The following is a 22,160-nucleotide window of genomic DNA, read 5'->3' as shown; positions in this document are numbered from 1 at the left end:
AGGAAGGAAAGGAAAGAGGAGACAAGCTGGGAGTCTGATGAGAAGATGCCTCATGTGCTGGAGGATACATGAGAACAGTGACAAGTGGTGCTCTCCTCTTGAGGACTAAAAAAGCCTAATTCTACACACTTTGAACCAAATCCTTTTCTTACTGGGCAGACAGTGTAAATAAGTAAATACCAGAATACCAAGCAGCTAGCAAGGACAAAGGGGAATTAAACAAAAACACTGGTTGGTTTTTTCTTTCTAAAGCTTGCTGGGAGTGCATAGAACTCATGAGTCTGCTCTATAAGCTAATACCACCCACATGAAATAATTAAAGAAAAAATCAAAATAGGAACATGGGCAGGAATTATTTTATTCCTCCTACATTCTCTTCAGATTTAAACAAGATTAAGCATCTAATGACTTAGACCTGGTTTTCTTTGGATTTAATGTACACTTAGATTGAGTGATAATGTACAGAGTGTCCTGTGGCTAATCCACACTTCTGCTAAGAAATAAATGGCCCTGAAGCATCCTCAAAGTTAAGGCAGGGATCAGTGTTTGCCATTAACACAAATCTGACCTCCTCCCTCCCCACTTCCATGAGAGACACATGGAATGCATAAAATTGTTGCCTTTTATAGACTGAAAATTATGTTTTAAAAAGAGTTAAGCTGTTCCTCTAACTGTTTATACCTACTGAACAGCCAGTAAAACCACAGAAGTGACACTGGCATATAAACATCAGTTGCTCTTGTTTTAATTAATAAATGAGATTAATTCATCCAGCTGAACAAACATGGGGTGGCTCAGGGTCTGCATTCAGTGTATGAACAGAAAGAGTAATCTGTAGTAATTCTATGTAGCTCCACCCTTTGCAAGTCAAAATCAGCTTAAAGTCCAGAACTTGGCAACAAAGCTAAAAGCAAGAGTGGGACAAGCAGTTATAATAAAAGTCACTCCATTAAAAACCAGTTTCTACCCTAAAAATTAATCCAAATTTCCCTAGAAGTGAAAAGATAACTCCAAATGATGAAAAGCAGGGGGTTGTATTTAATACATCTCTTTTTAAAAATCATTCCACAACTGCTTTCTAATGGCATGAAAGCAAGGTCAAAACTACAACCACCACAAAATGTCTCTGGGTCACCTTTTCAAAGGGTAATCACTACTTTGCCACACTTTCAAGACAATCATTTCCCAACACGTGATGAATTCCAATGCAGTGCCAGATAATGGGGGCTGCTCAGAGCTAAGGTCATGCCATGAATAGATGAGTTCAGACACAAGTGAGTAATAAGTGAGGTTAATTCATTTAGGTTCTGAAAAGGAATAATTAGAAAAGGAAAGGGGAAAAGTGATTTTCCATCCTGCCTTCCACACCCTCCAGTTTAGATGATAAAATATCCCCTCCCAGACTTCATTTCAATGACTTTCCTCAGCAGTGATGGCTTTAGCAGCTTGTGGATAGAGTGGAAAAGTCAGGGCTAAGAAGATGGATGTAGGGACCTCCCAGATCTTTGCAGGGAGCCTGAGCATTATTTGACCCAAGCAAAGCAGCAATAAAAATGTTGGTGTGGTGGAGATGCTATTGTACAGACCCCCCTCTTGCCATTGCAATAGTCAAACCATTTGGGGACTGTTTTGATTTCTCATTTTCCATGCTAGAATTAAAAATATTACCTAAGCACATACCATGAAGAATAAAGTGTCAACTAAAAGGGTTTCCTGAAAGAGAAGGCAGGTTCCTGTGAGCACTGCAAATCACACTGAGCTACATAAAATATCCCTAATATTAAGGGTTAATAATTTACAAAATCATCCTCCTTCTCTTCCTCTTTTTTCTGAATCTTTTCAGGATTTCATAATCCCTTCCCTCCTTCTGGCCCCCTCACAAATCCCTCCCTGTACAAGAATATGCTCAGCCCAGGAAAATTGTTTAGTTGAAATCCTTAGATTTTGTTGAGTCCTGGCATTCTTTGAGACAGCTGTATTTATACCCATTGCTGATGGGTAGTCATGCTGGAAGCAATTAGCTTTTATGCTTTTTCAATATCCTCTTTCAAAAACTTTGAGATCCTGTATTGCTATTGATTTAGATGTAGAGAAGCACAGCAGGAAAAAGAAAAAAAAAAAGAGAAAAAGGAAAAAAAAAAGTTAATCCATATGGTGAGCTCCCTTAGTCTAATTCAAATGCATCAAATCCAGCTCCCACCTATGCAATGCCTGGGCAGACACTTCCCAGCCCATCACTTAAAATGCTCAAAGGTCTTGAAACCCATCACAACACCACTCAAAGCCAGCAGCTTTCCACTCTGCTGGGTCCAGGAAGGGTTCAAGCAACCAGCAGCAGCTCTCATTTGGAGCTACAGGTTGCATTTGAGCATCTCTGTTGAGTGCAACAACACTTTCAAGAGTATCCTTTATATTTTTCTAAGAGAAAATCTGTCTCTGCTGGACTACTTAAAGAAAAGAAAAATAAAAAGTGGAAAGAAAGCCATGGTATGATAAGACAGTAGTTAAATGTATACTGATTGCAGTAATTCCATCCATTCCCCTGTTGGAAAGTCTTGTATTGTATTTCTAATATGCCCTGATAAGTGCATTCACAACATGATTAACTGCCTCCAGACAAGAATGGCTCTTATGTTTAACAGACTGATTAGCAAGTGACAGAGCTGCAAACTCTACTCCTAGCAAATTGGCTGCTTTTAAATTACAGCAGCTTTTTTATGGCTCCATTTTTAAAATGCAATGGTTTGTTACACATATGCAATGTAATTCCTAGCTGACAGTAAGTAGCAGAGGATACTGAGCTTTTCACTTTTAATCTTCAGATCCCAATTAAAGCATTACTCATCCTCTTTTTAATTACAGTGAAATCTGCACCATACATGGCACTCATTAGGCAATATCCTGTCCCCAGTGTCTCTCAAAAACTATCCTTAAACATAGGACAGTGATTCTAATTGACCCCCTTGAAGCCACCATTTTTGCTGGTTCTGTAAGCAGTCAGCTACAACAGAATTTACTGTGTTCTTCCCAGCAGATGATTAATTCCCTCTTCTTACTGTACTGCTCTGGGCATCTTCCCTGTGGACTTTCACAGTGACCTCAGAGTAAGGCAAAGGGAAGAAATGTCATTTCTCTGCCCCCAAAAGCCCCACTCACCTTCCTGGCACAGAAATCAAAGCAGAGATCTCCAGTCTGACCTCAGCTCAGGCTTGCCTACTATAGCCAGGACTGTTGGTACCTCAAGTGAAATTCCCTGTATTCCCTGTATTTTATAACAACAAATGGTAGGATTTAGGCACACGGTTCCTGGCAATGCTTCTGAAAATCTTGCCATCAAATGTGTGGTACTGGTTTTTTTAACTGCTCCTTATTTCCATAGCTGTAACATGTGAGTGCACCAGTCCTGGATCTGGGCCCTTTGTGTATTTCATACTCACACAAGTATAAGGACAACCCTGACCCCAGAGAGCTTGCAGTTCCCCAGACAGAGACAGAAAAGAGATGTAACAATCTGCACCAATTTAAATTCATAGCAAAAGCACAAACCCTTTAAGTACAAATTTATCTACAGACTTTCAAGCTCAATGACATCATGTACTTCAAACAAGCTTATTTATAACATAAAGCTTAGTAAAACTTTGTATGGAGATAGAATAAATCAATTTGCTCTATCACAGAACTTCATCAGATACAATACAGATGGTTCTGCTACCACGGTTAAAAATAACCTTCACATTTTTAAATCAGCTCAAGGCATTTATCAAATTAGGAAACTGAAGGAGCACAATCTTGTCTGGCTTGTATACAGTAATGGGAACATCCATGCAGCAGTTTGGTGTTTTTATTAATCTGCTCTCACATGTTGATAATTTTTTTCTGGATGGTCAGCTGAGCTGGCAGAATGCAGTTTCCCAAATGATTTCTCTTTAACAGAAGAGACCAACTCAAGTTTTTTTATTGAATGTCAATAAGGAGGATGGGGAAATCACCCAAAGGGCAACCCCACTGCAGAACAGACCCCAGAACACTTCAGTTACAAAACCATTGCCAAGCAAGCCTGGTGCCCTGGCTGAGCACCCCAGTACTTCATACTGGATAAAAAAGGATGATGGAAATGAACAGACCCCAAGAAATAAACCCTATAGTAAATTAATTGCCTGGGAGATTGCACCATAGAAGCAGCCCTATAGATCCTGACATCCACCTGCATGGTTCCCAATGAGGCTGCTTGTTTCCCAGCTAATGTGCGTCAGGAAGGGAGACAGGATGCACAACACCCCCCAGCCCTGCAAATAATGCTGTTTGAAGACTGGAATTCATTTGTTTCTCAGCTTTCATCACTCTTGTTCTCACATTCCACCCACAGAAGGAAAATTAGGTGTTGATGTTTGCTGAGGATGTGTTTACTGGAAGATTTCCTGCAAGATTTTTGAAGGTTCTCTGCCCAGCTCATCCCACTGAAAGGAAAACTACAATGCCCCAGCATCTCTGGAGAGAAGGAACAGAAAGCCAGCATGAACAGCACAGAATGTGTATGCCCAGAGGCAGGACCATTTTCTACATTGGAAGAAAATTTCAGTTCCTGCAAAATGTGGAGGGAAAGCTCCTGCTGTGACCACTTTTTAATTTTATTTTTTTTTAAACCAGGTATAATAAGCTTCTGGGTCAGCCAGAGCTTTGACATCCACTGCCTGTGATTTTTCTTCATAATGAGCTCCCTAAAGAAGACCACAAACCTTTATAACTCAAATAAAGCCAGATCTCATCACAATAAACCTCAAATATCTAACTTATTAAGCAGGGAAAACTCAAAGCAACCAGATCAAACAGAAGAGAAATACAAAGACTTCTCTCCAGCTCTTTCCCCACATCATGGTGCCACTGCAGGCAGGCTTTCCACTTTGGTTCCTAAAGCTGCAGCAAACCCTGTCCCACAGCTGGCAGCCCCCAGGCAGGTCCCTCCCTGCCTTCTTCCAGCTGCCTGCCAGCTCCAGCTCCCTCTGTGCCTTCACACCAGTGACCCCCTGGTGCCATGGCCCCTCTGCACTGCCACATCCTCCTCCCACACCAGGTTTGTTACAGGGCACACTCAAATCTCTCTGCCAGCTCCCTGCTTTGAGACCTCTCTTACTGGATTATAATGCCAGTCCAGGTCCTAGTCAAGTTTCTTGGGGTCAGAACATTGACTGATTTACCAGTTACCTGACCAAGAAGTATCCAGGAGATCACACCCTAGAGTAGATGCTCAGTGCACAGGGCAGGAACACCCAGGAAGTTTAACTCTGAAGTCCATGTGAGTTTTACAGCTTCTTTCAGCAGGCAGCAGACAAAGATCTATTTTATCCAAACCTAATCTTTTCTTCTGAAGAGGATCATAAATTTTTAAAAGTAATAAACAAAACATAATAAAATCTGGGTAGACTATCAAGTTCAAAGCTTGCTTCTGCCTTTAAAAAACAAATCTAAGAAAAACAATGTACCATTAGAATTCATTAGATACACACTTTAGACTTATTGTTTATTAAAATAGATATTAGCTGTTCAGTAGTGCTTCAATTTGTCAGCTGCACCATGCCCATATTTTGTTTTCAAAAGGATTACAACACCACATCTAATTATATGAATTCTGCTGCAGATTATAATTGAAAATGAGATCAGTTGATAAGCTGCTTTGATAAGGATTCAAACCCATCCGAGGAAGAAGGCAACATCCCTGCTGCTTTTGCAGGGGAAAAAAAATGCACAGAAATTGCTTCTCTGTTCGTGCTCATTTCAAGTTCACCTCAGCTGCCTGAGAAACTCACTTTTCCTTGCAGCATTCCTCTCCATGATGCTTCCTTGGACCTCCTCACCTCCAGTTCCCTTTTTCTTGCCATTTGGCACCCACACTCCATCTCATCATCCCCACTTGGCCACCTCTTTGTGCCCCAGCAGCATCACCAACTCCCCTTGGCTTAGCCTCTTTTGCCACCCCCTAGAATGTCATCTCTCTTACCAAACTGCAGGTTGCTGAAATGCTTAAACATAAATTAATAACAAAACAATAAAAATTACAGGGTTTTTACTGGCTTTCTGAAGCTGCCTAGAGCAGCTAAGTCTTGTTCAATGGGTCAGATTTAGCTTTTGACATAGATTTTGTCAGAGGAGCAGGAGGGGGGTTTTGTGGAATAAATCCATTTTCAAAAATTACTTCTGAAACACAGAAAACCCTGAGGGTATTTTCTTCTGCTTATAAGCTGAATATTGAAACTCGGTTATGAGAGGAAAGCAACCTCTAGCATGTTATTCACAACGTGGTATTAAACAGCCTTCTTAGGTTTCTGAGTTATATTTAGGTTTAAATTGCCTTTAACACAGGAACATCAGGTTAATGAGTTTTGTGCAGCTTGACTGGAGGCAGTGAAGCAGATATTACCTGTGTGGAAGTCTGCTTCTTCTAAAACATATAGTAATTCCATATTATTTATTTTGGGGTGAAACAATGACATCTTCAGCATACAACTGTGGAACAAATGAAAAAGTCTGGGAGTTCTGAAATCCTGAAATAAATCAGAGGAGGGGGAGAGGAACTTACTACATGGAAAAGACAAACTAGGCAAGGACCATGTCTTTTCTCCCCTCCATTTCTAGTCTTCCTTACCAAACATACAGAACCTGACTGGAAACCTGTTTCCAGAAAGGGAAAAATCATGATAGAAAACAAACTGCAAGATCAAACATCTAGCAAGTAACCCAGCAGGCCACAGTATTTCTTTGGAGATCTACAAGCAGCCCAGAGATGACAATATTCTCATTAAAACAGCAAGCTGCAAAATATATCCAAAAAGCTTTCAATCCAATCCAGCCCTTGCTCAGATGCTAGGACAATGAAGGAAATATCAAGTTGCAGTGAGAGCTGTTTGCATAAGGAAAATACAAATATCGAAGAATTCCTAAAAACTCTCTTTTTTTTCTTTTAATTTAAAATTGAGAGCACCAGGTGAATAAAAGGGATGGTGTCTGAGGCAAAAGGACAGATGGTTCTGCTCCCAGAGGGTGCACAGAAATAAGGCTTTTTACAAGCCTTTTCTTTTACTCATGGGGTTTTTATTTACTTTTCTTTCTCTCTTCACTCATCTATTCAGTTACGAATTGGAGCACTGAAAATTCAAGTTCTTGCTCTTCCAATTCATATTTAAATTGAAACAACCACAAGTACATAGCACAGCTTTCAGTCTAAAAGTTTGAAGAGTTTTGTTGTGGATTTGGGGGTTTTTTTTCCTTTTTTTTTTAAGTGCATAACAAGCCAATTACAGAGGCTGAATCAGTACCTTTCAGATGAATACACAGGAAATGAGAGGAACGTGGCAATGGTGACAAATCTTTCAGCCTGAACTCCCTGGAACATGTGGTGTATGCTATTATTTTATGTATAATGAGTAACTTGTAATGTGTTTATCTCATCAAGAAAGCCACTTTTCCCCTCACTTTTGCATTCCCTGGGTGCTTAATGAAGTGGTTTTGCCTTTGATGAAGATAAATGCATAAATAATCTCTTCAAAATTATTCCTGTGCTTTGGTCATGGTCTCAATAGACTCATGTCCTTAGCCACCCATCAAAAACAACTGAGGCCACTTGCTTCAAAGGGCAGCAGGTACAGAAGATTTTCCTTAAAGCAAAGTCATCAGATAAACCCTGATTCTGTTCTCATTCTGTGTTGGAACACAGCTGCAGCAGTTGCAGGTGCCTGTGCCTGTTGCTACAATGAAGAAAAAATAAAATCAATTAAAAAACTCTTTGTTGTTGTTTTAAAAGAATACCTGTTCTTTACAAGGCACACAGTTTTAACTTTGACTTAAGTATGTTTCAATTTAACTTCAACTTATCTGGGAGTTAAAAAAAAATTGAAACTTTGGCCTGTTCAGTCCTTGACTCCTCCAAAATTGATTTCTCATCACTTTATATCCACTTATCACTGGTTTTGCTAACAGCTGTGGAGCTGTCACCAGCAAGCTAAAAAAGCAGTTCTCACACAGTGCCTGGAGAAAACATCACTGCCCTTCAAGCAAAGCAGACTGGACCCAGATGAGCACGAGAGAAGAACCTGCCTGCCCCCAGACCCCACGTCACGTTTGCAGGACCCTTCCTATCCACAGGAGAGCTTCTTGCCACTTATTGACTGGGCAACATGTTCACAAGAATTTCATGTGTTCTGGGTGTGAAAAGCTTTTCAAGAAGAGTCTCAGTCAGAGCCACAACAAGTGATGGCAGTGGCCATGAACCTACCTGCTCAAGGTGACTTCATGCTGCAAGAAAACTCCCAGTGCCACAACTTGGACACAGATCTGGGGACTGAAGTCATTTGGGGAAGTTACTTGGCAAATTGTTTCAAACATTCAGTAATGCATTCAGCTCACCAACAGCTTGTGAACAATTCAAAACAAGCAGAAGCAAAAGAAAGCTTTTGCTACAAATCCATCCAGCTCAAGAAATTAGGTTGAATAACTCACTGTTATGTTCTGGTTTGTCACCTGTTATGGTACAGCACAGAGCAAAAATCTTTGCTGAATGGATCCTGTTTAGAGTTTCATTCAGCAATGATTTTTTATGGTTTGCAGGTGTAGTCACAGGTGAAATACAGACCATGATCCCTGCTGCTTGAAATATAGATCTCTCTAAAGTCCTATAAAAGAGATACTGTCTAAAAAATTGGTCCTTTTTTAAAATAGGAAAAACCAGACACATGCTTGTTACTCAGCTGCAATAAAGATACTTCTGAAGACTGCAATTGAAAAATTTAAGTTATAAGAAAACATAAACTGTAAAGACATTCAGTATGTAATTATTTAAGCAGAAGACCCTTAACCAGCGCAGTTTATAAACTCAGCTTTTAAAAATTAGTTCAATTTCTGGGAAAAGAACTGGATTAATGTTAGACTGGCAATATATTTTATCAGGCCTCTTGCTTTTTATCTGTAAATATATATAATATTGCATGTAAAATATTAAATTTAGAATAAATGAAAACTTTAGCCAGAGTACAGAATCAGAAACAAGCATCCAAAGAGATTACATACCCAGGCACTAGGTAAACATCTGTATGGAAAAACAAAACTGGTACATCTCAAGAAGATCTGTGAAAAGCACACTGCAATAATGCCAAGAGGTCTGGGGAGCAGCAGAACAGCTTCAGACTGGGATCTAACAAGGAGAGAGACGTTTGCTGACACTGGCAAATAATGGTGCAGTGTCAAATAATGGAGACTTGGGGGTTTCTCTGCCATGAAGGAAAAAACCCCACTCTGGCCGACTGCCTCCCTGCTGAGGGGATGGATCAAGTCTCAGGGGTTTATGTGAAGCCTTCACTGCTGCCAGGCCAGCTCCACAGAACGGGTGAGCCTGAAGCCCATGTCAGTACATCTGCAGCCTGGCACCACCACACCTCGTGGCTGCCAAGCTGAGATTTTCATGGATGACAGTGTTCAGCAACACCAGTGACCATCTGTTCCTTCCTCTTCCTCCTCCTTCTCTTCTTCCTTCCCCTTTACTTCTATGTAGCTCAGTCCTAAGTGACCAAGATACACTGGAAACAAAGGCAGATCAGAATCTGCATTGGATGAGACAACATCTGATTTAACTCCCAAGAAAAAGAAGGCAAGGACATTGCAGTGAGGCTTGGAAAGAGGGTGCAACACAGGGGGTTAATGGGGGAGATGGAGCAGGCTGAAGTTCAAGCCATGGCAGCTGGGATTTGACAGACTGTTTCCCTGGGCAGCAGGTGGAGGAGCAAGGCCCCATAGAGGGTGTGTGAGAACCAGGAATGGTGCCTTTGCAGTGTGCTGGAACCAAAAATAAAGGCAAGCCAAGCCCTGCTTGTCTCTACAGCAGCCTGCTATGCAGGGAGGTCAGCAGAAACAGAGATCAGAGCTTCACCCAAGTGCCCTGTCTCTGCTTTATAGCAAATAATCATTTTGTGTCTCTGCATCTCAAATCAAGCCTACATCTTCCTGTGACAATGTACCAGGAAAGTTTAAACTTTCCATCTTGGAATTAAGATTAACCAAGGCATGCCCACACCTCTAATGCTGTTTTAGAATTAGATAGAAGCTTTCCCTTAGGAAAAATCAAATCCTACATCAGCATTTCATCAGATGGCTCCTAGCTAAGGGACATGTTAAAGGACAAGACCTGATTCTGCTGCCAAATGGCCACCTAAAGGCCAGTGAGACACTGCAAAAAGGAACACATGGGCTCATGGGGTCATAGCCCTTCCAGTTCATTTCACCATCTTGAAATAAAAGAAGAAACAGGCAGTGCTGTGCAGAGGAAGGAACACAGACTATTCCTTTCACCTTAGCCCTGCCTTTCACATCAAATCTGTGTTGCTTTGACTGTTCTGGTTAGGGGTGGAGTCAGCCCACAGGCACAGCTCTTTCCTCACTATGATCCCAGTGGTGTCTGGGAGAGTCCATCTAAGGGAGAGTGTAGAGACAGGGCAAGAATGCAGTGACACACAAGGCAAGTCCTCAACCAGCAGCAGCTACTGAATCCATTACTGAATGGATTTTTCTTCTATAAACATGTCCCTTCCCTTTCCAAACATACACAGACTTGTATCATCTACAGCATCCTCAGGGATGGATTTCCACAGGTTAAGTGAAACTTTATCACTTTATTTCCCCTCCTTTTGAACCTGACAGCAGTGGAGATTTCCCTATTCATCTGACATAATGTTTATTTCTTTAGACCTAATTCTCATTGAGATGGGTATCTTCATGTCAGTGGATATATTCCTTTTCCTGCAGAAGAACACAGATGTTGCCTTCCTAGCAGCTAATTTTTATCTTTTCTCTTAATTGAAATTACATTCTGCACCCTGAGTTTTATTACTAAATGTCCCATATGTTGAAGGTAATGCTCTTCATAGAAATTCAGCTGGAGAGAGAAGGTGAATTTCTTTAAATAATAAATATTAGAAATTTACCATAAAAGCAAATGAAATTATAATACTTGAAAATTAAATGGGATACTAGCATACAAAACAAGGCTAATGCAGTGCTGAGTTACCAAACTAGGAAAGAACTGGAGGATCCCAAAAGGAAAGATGCCTGTTGATAAAAAAGGCTCATATACTTTGAAAGAGGTAGATATTGCCTGTTCCATGTTGTAGCAGAATAAACCCCGTAGTAACAATGACTGCCAGGTATTAGGAAGCCTGTAAGCACAGTGTGACTGTACAAGCCTTCAATGAAGCATTACAAGAAAGGAATTCTGGTGTTCAGCACAATGTAATTTTAGAGGGAAGTGGATGTTCTGTTATCACATAAATGAATATAAATGAATTAAACCCCTTTAACAGCTTCTCAACAATAATGTGTACTAAATGCTCAGAGAAATTCCTCCTGGCAGCAGTGATTAAATAAACATAAAATGTTTTTATAGTGAAAGGGCACAATCCTGAATCAGGGAAGAAAGGTTTGACTTTTAACTCCAGCTTCAGAGCTCCTGCATCGAGCTCCATAACATGCATGGAACAGGGCAGGATCTGCATCCATCCCTATGGAGCAACCCAAAGCTCACCCAGCCAGCACAGTTCCCAAGGAAGATAGGACTGGGTGGGAAGAGAACACGAGGAAAAGAGCTCTTGGAAAAGGTCAAGTTCATGAATTCCTTGTGGTGCTCAGTGCTGTTCTACTGAGGTTTTGGTGACTGGAGCTCAGATCCTCTCTTCAGGGGGATGGGTGCCCAAGCCCAGCTGCAGCCTCAGGTGGAGGGAGAGGCAAGGATGAACCCTGCCCAGTGTGGATGCTGGGGAGGGCTGGGTTTAAGGATTGGTTTAAGAGTTATTTGTGAACATTCTATCTCCCAGATTTTCTCTGCAGAAAAAATACAGCAAAATAGCCCCAGGATTTCACTTGAGTCATTTCTCTGCATCCTGTATTTATGTGAATGTGATGCAGTGACAGAATCAAATTCAGAGAGAATGAGTCTGCTCTGTGGAAGCTTTGGTCAGCCTTTCCAGTGCCTCTAACTTGGAGCATCAGCGCTTCTTCATTATAAGCAAGAACAAAACCCATTTTTCTGCAAAACTCCCCAAAAACTCAAGTTGTGAAGACTGCAGTTCAGCCCCTGCTGATATTGGTCAGTGGCAAGCTGTAATTTCTGTTTTCTTAGCAGTCCTACACCTTCCCTTTTCCCATTTGTACTGTCCCCTTCCCTGTGCCAAGTTCACAAAATCCTAGCAGTATGGAATATATTTTTTTTCCACAGCACCAGATATTTATAACTCCTCACCTCCCCAAGGACTTGGAAGCCCTATCTGCTGTAAATACTAATCCCAATGACATATTTATTTTTATTACACCATCACAGTTTTCCTTCTCCTTTGTGACATCTTTTTCTGGTTTGGGGGATTTAATTTTTCTTTCTAACTTTGTGTATTTTGTAGTGTAATAGATTTGTAAGAAAAAAACCTAGATATTATTTTAGATGAAACTCAGCTGAGTTGATTACAAACAGTGATTGTTTCATGTAGCACACACACAAACACTCACACATTTCTTGCCATCAGATGCCTAACAGCATTTCAAATGTTTGGCAAAGTTTCTGTGTCTAACAAAATAGAAAAAAAAAAGCCACAGTTGATTTCATGTAACTTATCTTTGTGAGTTATATATAAGAATCCCACCCCTACAGCAAAGAAATCTGGATGCCACATAGGTAAATTAAATGTTCAGTGGAGTTTCCAGGTTGGAAACCAGTAGGAGATGATTTACTGAAAGCAGCTCATGGTCAGATAGCCTGAGTGGGAAGTTTTAATTGAGAATTATTAGAATTGGAGATTCAGGAAAGAGAGATTTGCAGGTAATTTAGAAACAATTTTAACTCCTAGTTCCAAGTTGTGACTGGCACACATCACAAGTTGTCGAGGGCAGGTGTCACTGCAATCAGCATCCAACTGTCCTTCATGATACCATCAGCTCACAAGAGCTTCACCACCACACTACTCCAAGCAATAGTGACAATTCCAAAACTAAAAATGGGAATCACCTCTCCAGCTTTTAGGATAGTCAATAAAATTAACTTTTCTATTCCCCTCAGAACACAGGGAAGCAAATTGGCAGAGTCAAAGTCCAGGGCAATTCAGATGGGTTGCTTTTGCCCATGTCTGCCATCAGGGTGTGCTGAGCCCTAAAACAGGTAGATAGAGAAACCAACACCTAAAAGTGCTCCAAGAATGTCACCAGCTCCCAGCCCAGCACTAGAAGTTGGTTGGCTGCTCTAAATGAACATGGTGAAGAGGGTTGGCATGATACAGGTGCAGAAACCCAGGAGGTGTAACAGCCTTCATCACCTCCCTCCTCCTGCAGTGCTCACTCTCATGCTGCATAGTGCCTTCCTCCCACTGCTTCTGCCTCCTGTGGGATCTTGGCCTCCATAAATATAAATAGCTTCAAGTATACTTGATACTCCTAGATCCTTAAAAAAGTCTTTCTGCTACTTTTGTCATGCCTATGGTGACAAAAGTCATCTCAGGACTCCTTGCAATGCAACAGCAAAGGGAGAGCCCTGCGCCCCGGCCTCTTCCCATGGCAGCCACAACCAGCAGTTCCCTGCCCTCTGTCAGGAAAGCCCAAAGTCTCTACTTTTAGGAAAAAATACATTTATGAGTAATGCCATAACCACCCTATCACAGTGCTCCCTGCCCTGCCTCCTCCTCCATCCTCACTGTAGGACCAAACTGCTTTCTCTCACAGCTGCCACCACTTGTCTCTGGTTCCAAACAAAAAACACGTTTGAAGTCCCCTCCCAGCAAACACAGGAACAGAGCTGAGCTCCTTACAGATTCAGCTCCAGCATCCCTGAGTGCCAGGGAAATAAATATATGGTATTTCAGAAGCATGGGACATAAATTCTGGCTTGGTTTAGAACCCCGTGGGCAGTAAAGTGCTCTGCTCATTAAAACATAAATTATCATCTGAGTATAGCTGATGAGAGGCTAGGACTAATAGGAAGTGGTACTAAATCAGAATTATAGGAATGCTCTTTCCAGCCTGACTCTGGGAATTTACTCTCCTCCCTAGTGTGCCTGAAGATGGGAGATGAAAATTAAGGCTCATTTGTATGGGAGTTCAAAAGTAAACTGCTGCCCTCCCAAATTACATCCTCATCAATAAAAAGTCTTCATAATCCCATCAGTGATGATTTTCCAACTATCATCCCCAAACCTCCAAATCTTTATGAAGAAATCTAATCTTATAATCATCCTCTGAATAAGGTAGCAGCAGCATGCTTAGTGTGATAGCAGATGGATGGATGGATGGATGAGCTTCAGGTAGAGCCAAAATCAGGAAATCTGGGAACAAAATGCAGTCCCTTGAGCCTTACTCTTATTAAGGGTGATGGCCAAGGACAGGTGAAGAGCAGCTTCAGAAGGATGCCTGATTCCCCCCCCTCTGCCTGGAGCTCAGCACAGAGTCCTTCAACTCTTGGCTTAGCACTCACCTCTCCACACCCACCCACAGTGAGCAGGGGGGTTCTTCCACTTCAGCATTAATAGTAATATTAGGTCTCCAGGGAAACTGGACCTGATACTCATTATTAGAGTAATAGAAGCCAACAACAAAATAAAATCCCACAAAACACTCAGCGTGGGGGCTATGAATTTCCTTTGAAAAATCTGGGCTTGTAACAGAACTGGGCTGAGTCTCCTTGGAAAACCTGGCCCTATGGAACACGTGGACACCACTGTGCTCTCTCAAAGATTCAGACCCCCAAGCAGTCAGCTGCTTCTCTGCAGTTGGGAGTACAGATTCTTTCCCCTTCCATCATAAGATCCCATCAGGAAAAGCTCATTGTGAGGCACCAGCTCTGCACCACCACAGGTTTCATTACTGTAAAGCACAGTGGTTACATCCACCTAGAAAGCAGCCTGGAAGACACCAAGGACTCCCAGTCTGCCTGGAATTGAAGCCAAGCTGCACTGCTCCCAAGTGACAGCTTCCCATGAGGAGTTTTAATGTAAAGCAAAATTTTACAACTGTTTAAACACAGTCAGAACTTCAAACTAATAGCACAAATAACATTGTAGTACAGGGAGGGAAGTTCACCAAAAATGCTTGAGGTTCCTGCCTTTACCTCACTGAGGACAGGCATTTTTAAGTCAACTCATGACATTTTCCCCAACATTTATGTCACTTGGTTCCCATCAGCCCAGCATGCTTGGCTTCAGTTCCTCTTATGCCAGCAGGGAGAGCCTCTTACTCAGCCTGTTACTCTTATTGTAAATAGAGAGTGTGTACCCAGCACAGCACTCAAATCCACAACATATACAGGAATTTACTCCAGATCATTTCAGATTTTCCCTATAGTTTTAACCCTGACCAATTAATAACTCCTCTTCTGGGAAGTTTAAAGAGTTTAAAGGTCAAACCTGCCAGGTTATTTATGACCTACAGATAACTCAGCACATTCAGATAGCTTCTGTCTGCCAGTAATATTTTCTAAGACTCCCAAATTTACCCTTTTCTCCAGATGCTCGTTTCCTAAGCAATATTAACTGGGATCTCTTATTTATAGTCCATCTTTGTTATTCTTTGCTCTCCATTCCACAAGAGGGCTAAAAGAGGCTGTTGAGCTACAGCTCCTGGAGAGGGGCTGTTTGCTTGCTCATCTCTACAAAGTGTCACGAGTGTCACAAAGAAAAACTGCCCTCTGGTCCCATCTCTGCAGCCTGTAATGGATGCTTCTGGATGTATGTCCCTGGGCATTACTGAGAAAACAGGACTCTTGACACAGATATATATTTTTTAAATGATGATTGAAAGTCAAAATAAATTGAATGTCAATGCTTAGGAAAAAACAATACGTGTGTGTTCACAGCACCTGGAGCTGCTCTGAACAACCATGGAGGAATCCTTTAAATTCTAGGTTTGGTTTCTTGCACTACTTGTACTACATAACTAAAGTTGCTTAAACTCTGCTGGAGACCTATATAGAGCAATATAGCCACAAACCAAAGCAGATTACAATTCCTTCTTGTTTTTTTCCCTCCCAGCACAGTGATGTCCTATTTTCCATTGTAAGTAAAGTGGAAAATCAGTTCTGCATTGAAACAGCAGGCTTCAGTGACAGCCAACACAACTGGACTGTGTTTCCATGCCATCTGAATTTAGTAGGAGTGGAATTGTTACACAGTCCCAAGGTGCCCACTGATTTAAGATGTATTTTTTATTTATTGGAGAAGACACTTGCATGGAAAAAAGTTATTTGCTGGTTTTAAATCATCCACACAGGAACAACTAAAGAAAGCTTGCAAATATATCAAGGGATTTAGGACTGAATACGAAAAGCCAGGACCGAGTACATGAGTGAAATAGGTTTAAGAGCCAGGGGTGCAGAAAGCAACTTATTTTAGAATAGAAGAGCAATCTTGCCACCACTACTCCTATGGGCACTGCATGAAGTTACTTTTTACTTTGGGACCAGCCCATGCACCAACCAAGGGGATCACACAGTCTCCTGGGAATGCTGAATGCTTGGGAGTGAGGTTTTCAGCGAATGTAACAACTACTGAAAGAGCCAGATTAAGTTCAAGCTAATAAGGGTTTCCTATCTCAGAGATGCTTCCTTTTGGGCATTTATTTACATAGGGTTTGGGACACAAAGTTTTGCATTTCCTTGGACCTGCCTCTGTAGTTGCCAGAGGATTTGGGGAAGCCCTCCTCAAAAGGGATAACCATGAGAACCATCCAAGGCATTTTTCATTGTAGTGACCAAACCAAAACTCCTAACTTGTTGGATTCATAAATGTCCCAAAGCAATAACACTCTGAAACAGAAAGCCTTCATGTGATTTCCTCTGCCCTTCAATACAATGTTTTCCCAGGAGCTTCCCAAACTCCTCTGCTGGCTGCTGAGGTGGGAATGGAGCTGGCCCCAAACCCAAGCTGAGGAACAGCTGTGGCAGACGTGTGTTCTCATTGTGCCACATGGTCACCAAAATCATAGGAATGGTAAAAGAAATGTACAAAGTATGCCTAGCCCAGATATTTCCTTGTCATTAATTCCTACATAATACTTGATAAACTTTACTGCAAAGAATTCATTTGGAATTTAAAGAGATTCTGACATTCAGCAATATCCAATGAGTGTACCCAGTGTGTACTCTGTGTGAGAGAGGAATTGCTGTGAAATGGTAACCCATATGTTCCTCACATTAGAAGGATATTGAATGTATGCCCTGGGCATACAGAACAGACTATGGAGCATCTGAAACAAGAAGAACCATCACCCCAAGATGGGACATATTTCTGTTAAAATTATAAAAATAATACAGAAAAGGTTTTCTTAAAGAAACCCAAATCAGCAACAACAACAACAAAATGAAACCCAAACAAGAAGCAGCTATTTACAGTAAATTAAAAAGACATCTATCAAATCTCACTTATGGTAATACAAAACTATTTCTGAACCTTAATTATGATGACAAACTGGTCTCCTGTGGCTTGTTCATTTCACGCAGCTAAAAAAATGTTAACAGTCTTCTAATTGTATCAGTTTTCTGCTTTAAAAAAACCCAAAAAAACAAACAAAAAAACCCATGGCTCAAATTCATTACTTTATAGGGAAGCTATGGATCATCTTCCCGTTCACTTAATGCTTTTAATTTACATATCAGAAATCCTAATAACTGTGCTGTTATTAGATCATATTGCCTTTCACTTGCAGCCCAAGAAAACAGTCCCTTTCCTTTAGCTGACACAATTTATTTTCCTATGGCATGGTTTTTGATAAGGGGTTTTATCAGAAATTCGACTGTATTAAATTTATTAGGACATCTCTCATTAAAACTACATGCAGAAAGAAAATATTTTTAATTAAAATCAAACAATGGCTTTGCCCCCCCCCACCCAACCCCATTTTGGCTTCATTAGCATACTTAATAGAGAAAATTTTTCCTTTGACTTGAACAAGAGCCACAATTGGGAGGTCCAGTTTTGTTTAAAATTCAGTAGATTATTTCAATATCATGTTATGAGTGGCAGTGCTGCATCTAGAAATGGCCAAGGTAGAAATGGCAAAGATAAAGATTTGGCAGCTCAACATTCAGAATGACAAGAAAAGCACAATTTCTGATTTTTGGCTTGATGCTGCACAGGAAAGGAAAAGAAACTTAATGAAGATCTTGGAGTTGGCTCTGAGCCATACAGAATCTTTCATACTGCCAAAACCAGTGGAAGAGTTTCAGTCCAGGTGAAGTTTGGGCCTCAGAGATAAGGTCACTTCCAACCCTTGCCATACTATGATAAATAGAAACTGCTTAAAAATCCTATATTACACTCTCCTGGTAGGTAATAGACAGGCTAAGGAAATCAAATGTGCAGTGATCAGTGTTGTGTACACATCTCATCCATCATTGCCTGGATGGATCCAGAGAGTGATTTTATTCTAATAATACAATGCCAGTTAGGATTATTCCTTTGTTCTGCTGGCACCTCCAACACCCTTTTCCTTAGGAAGTTTCTCAAGAGTTTTCTGAAGTTGAAGCTTTTACCTCACCAGCTGTATTGCCAGCTCATGTCCCCTTTAAACAGATTTCTGCTCACTGCTGAACAGACATTAATGAGCTGCTGTAACAAAGCTGCAGCCCATATGCAAAGTTTGCTTGTTTGCATCCTAGTGCCCTGTGTTTCAAATCAAAGCCAAAATGTCCATATGGCCACTGGAAAAAAAGAAGGAGGGAGGAAAAAAAATAGAGGAAAACACTGAGTTGCCTCTGCTGGGAGGAAAGAGGTATTGTCAACACAGAAAGTGGATTAACACCTCAGCAGTATAAACATCAAGTTTGTCATCCTACTGTATAATGCAGTGGCTGGGAACTGAACAGACAACACAACCATTTTTTTCTCAATTCTTCTTTTTTAATTCCCCTTCCAGGTCCAACCTTTTAAAACAAGGCAGCTCCAAGACCTTACTGGGATCACAGAAAGTGTTACACAGATGTGAGCAGCCTCCAGACACCTAATAAAGGCAAAATGGCACATTGAGTTCATGGTGCTACTTATATACAGCAAAATTTATCAGGAAGGTGTTATGAGGGAGTGTTATCACTGCTTCATAAGCTGCTCATATATCACACATAGAGGAGCTAAGTAAAGGGGGTCGTTTTCAGTGCCAAGATCAGTTTTGGGGGAGAACTTCCATTGAAAGCCAAACCTGAGGTAGGTTTGAATTTTCATTCAAACAGCTGGCAAGCAATAGTCTTCAAATTCTAGCCCAAAATAATAATAATAAAAAACTTTCCCAAGTGCTCCGGGTATTTCTGCTTCTTGGGGTTGGCCTAGAAATAGCACCTTCCTAACCTGCAGTCCTCTGAGAGTCCCAGCATCAGGGATGCTTAAAACAGAACTGAAAATTATTGTGTCAGTTTCAGCCCTGCGTTTGGGCAGGAGAATAGCAGCAGCCCCAACACAAATGATTGCACAGAGGAAGCAATCTGCCAGTGCCTGTGGAGAGTACCTGGAGCATATGCTCAGTGCAGCATGCAAACATCTTTGATTGTACCAGGCAGATCAACAGTGCTCCAGCTACACATCCTTAACAGTGGGAAGCAGGAGACTGTGGCATCAGCCTTCCCTAACTCTGCTGCTGCTGTCTGAGCTTATTATATTTATATATTTTATGGATCACCACTTCTGCAGCTCAGAACATGCAGTGTGCTGGTCAAAAGAATGGGAAATGAGGAGTACAGTGGGGTCCTGGTGACAAGCAGGCTGGTTAGCTGCTTCTGCTGCACTTTTCTTTACACTTGGCTGAGTGCTATTGTCATTTCCAGTCCTGCTGTTGCTTCTGTTTGCTCCTGAGCTAGAGTGAGTTCAGCTGCTCTTTCCACATGCAAAAGGTTTCCTTGTAGACAACCTTTGGCATTTCTTCAGGCAAACCTGACAAATGCAAGCACTCAGTTTGCTGAGTGGTGCCAGCAGTATGAGCAGTTGTATGGCATCTTCCACCATAGAGTACAGGATTGTTATTGTCTGAAATGGGATATTTTTGGACTGTCAGTGAATTATCAGCAGCTAAGTGCCCTTCCTGCCTTACCTAGATGGGTCCTAGACTCAGTTCTATGAAAATCAGACTTGTGGACCTTCATAAGTCACTAATGTATGCAGCTGGGCAAAGTATTGGTTTTTTTGTTTGTTTTTTTTTAATGTGATTGCATCTGAAAAAGAGAAATTGCAGTGTTTCTTCAAATCATCCAAAATTAAAAATTCTTCCTCATTCCTGGAAGGTCACAGTCTGCACCTTTTGAAATGTACAGTAAGAAAATTTTAAAAGTAGACTTCAAACCAAGGATATTTAAAACAAACAAACACCAAAAATCCAAACAAACACCAAAACAACCAACCAAAATAACCAATTAAGTCATATATTTTTGTAAGGTCTTGAGAAAATATGGAGCAAATGTTTTTCCTTATTTTTAGTGTAAATGGTATAAATTTGTGAGCAGTTTTGGTCATCACAAAAATTCACTATTTCTGTGAACAAATAAGGGTTTTGTTCAGTTGCACAAGAACTACAAATAATTAAGAATGGATGAGATTTTTTTCCAAACAAATTAAAAAAGCAAGGCAGTGAGACTAGAGAGCTTCCTTCTTCTCTCTAGCTCCCAGTATCCCACAGCAGCTCCCAGCTCACTGCCATGGACTTCTCAAGCCAAATTTCACAGCCCAATAGCAAGAACATAAAGAAGTTCTTTTGTGTCACTCACTGGTATTTTAAAATTAAAATCAATTTAATAACCTTGAGCAATTAATAGCATCAGATAACTGGAACAACAATGGAAATTTTGATCTACAAAATGTCACATAATTGGACAGAAATGGGGACTTAGAGCTACATTTCCAAGGAGAAAATGCCAACTTCCATTGCATATCTAATTATTACTCTCATTTTTACCCCTGCCAACAAAAAATAGCACTAAAAAGTCTTTTACGTTCCTTTTCTTCCTGAGAAAAAAAACAAGTTTTTCCTGATGTATATAATATTCCTGTTTTACCACATATTCCATTGATTTTCTGAATCTTAGCAAGATAGTAACCTAGTCCATATAACCACAAGCTATGCCACTCCAAGTGCCAGACATTAATAAAACTGTTTTAGTCACTCATCCACTCCCAAAATTGACAGTTTGAAGAATTACCAGCTCCCAATACATGAGGCTTAACTAAGCCTGGACAGCTGTATCAGTGAGCAACCTAGATTTCCATGTTAATGCTGCTCTACACAAAGCACTTCAGGTATTTTATCAGCTTGTCTGTGAAAAGCATTCAATCTTTTTAGAGGTGTAAAGCAGGGAAAAGAAAGCACATTTTTTGCCTAGGCTGAATTTACCATGCCCAGATGAGATGCAGAGCTTACACCAGCATCCATAACTAAAATGAAATAAAGAGCCTGTCAGGTGGGAAGTGCAGGCACTAACCATAACCCCCTTCTCTCTTCCAAATGCTCCTCCAGTCCAGTTTAAAGGAACACCTAGGATAAAGGCAAAAAAAGTGTTCTTCTGAGATGACACCAAAGGCTTATCCCCCCAAAAATATCAAAAATCATTTCTAAAATAAGGATAGGTCTTCCCTCCCTCAGGCCCTGCATCTTCCAGGCAGCCAAACTGAGCAAGAACTGCAGAACTCCATCACTGCCAGGTTCTGCCCAACTGGGAACAGCTCTTGCACAAATGGAATCTCCTGCTCCATTCCTGTTTCCTGATGTGATAGCCTCAAAGTTTGATAAGGGTATGGAAAAAGAAAAGAATGGAGTATAAATACATAAAATGAGGAATAAAAAAACAGATTCCTTCATCTCATAATAAAAGAAACTGTGAGACACGTAAATGAGCTTAAAAGCAACACTGCTAAGCAATATTTTTATTTGTACAGAGTTAAATCCTATTTTATCCTAGAGTTAAGTTGAGGAACTGGCTGGTCCAAGATATCGTTTAGGTCAAGAATTTAGAGAAATTTAATTAAAGCAGAGACTCTTCAAAGCAGAGAACAAGAGGCAAGAGCTTTCTGTAAAAGAAGAGAGGTCTGAAGGTAAAAACAAAGAGCTGCAAATTACTGGAGGAAGGGAGGAAAGAACACAAATACCTTCAACAATTCTGTGATGCCAGCAGTATGAGCAGT

The 22,160-nt window shown here is 40.8% G+C and overlaps 1 protein-coding gene across 1 annotated transcript in view; it reads right to left on the bottom strand.

The window, feature by feature from the left end:
• The window catches only part of TMEM132B (transmembrane protein 132B), a 209,615-nt gene that overhangs the window by 70,012 nt on the left and 117,443 nt on the right, over nucleotides 1-22,160 (bottom strand). The window lies entirely within an intron of this gene.

Source organism: Calypte anna, chromosome 15, assembly GCF_003957555.1.
Source record: "Calypte anna isolate BGI_N300 chromosome 15, bCalAnn1_v1.p, whole genome shotgun sequence".
Classification (NCBI taxonomy): domain Eukaryota; kingdom Metazoa; phylum Chordata; class Aves; order Apodiformes; family Trochilidae; genus Calypte; species Calypte anna.
Note: the sequence above shows the minus strand (reverse complement) of the source record. Positions and strands in the feature narration are given on the sequence as shown.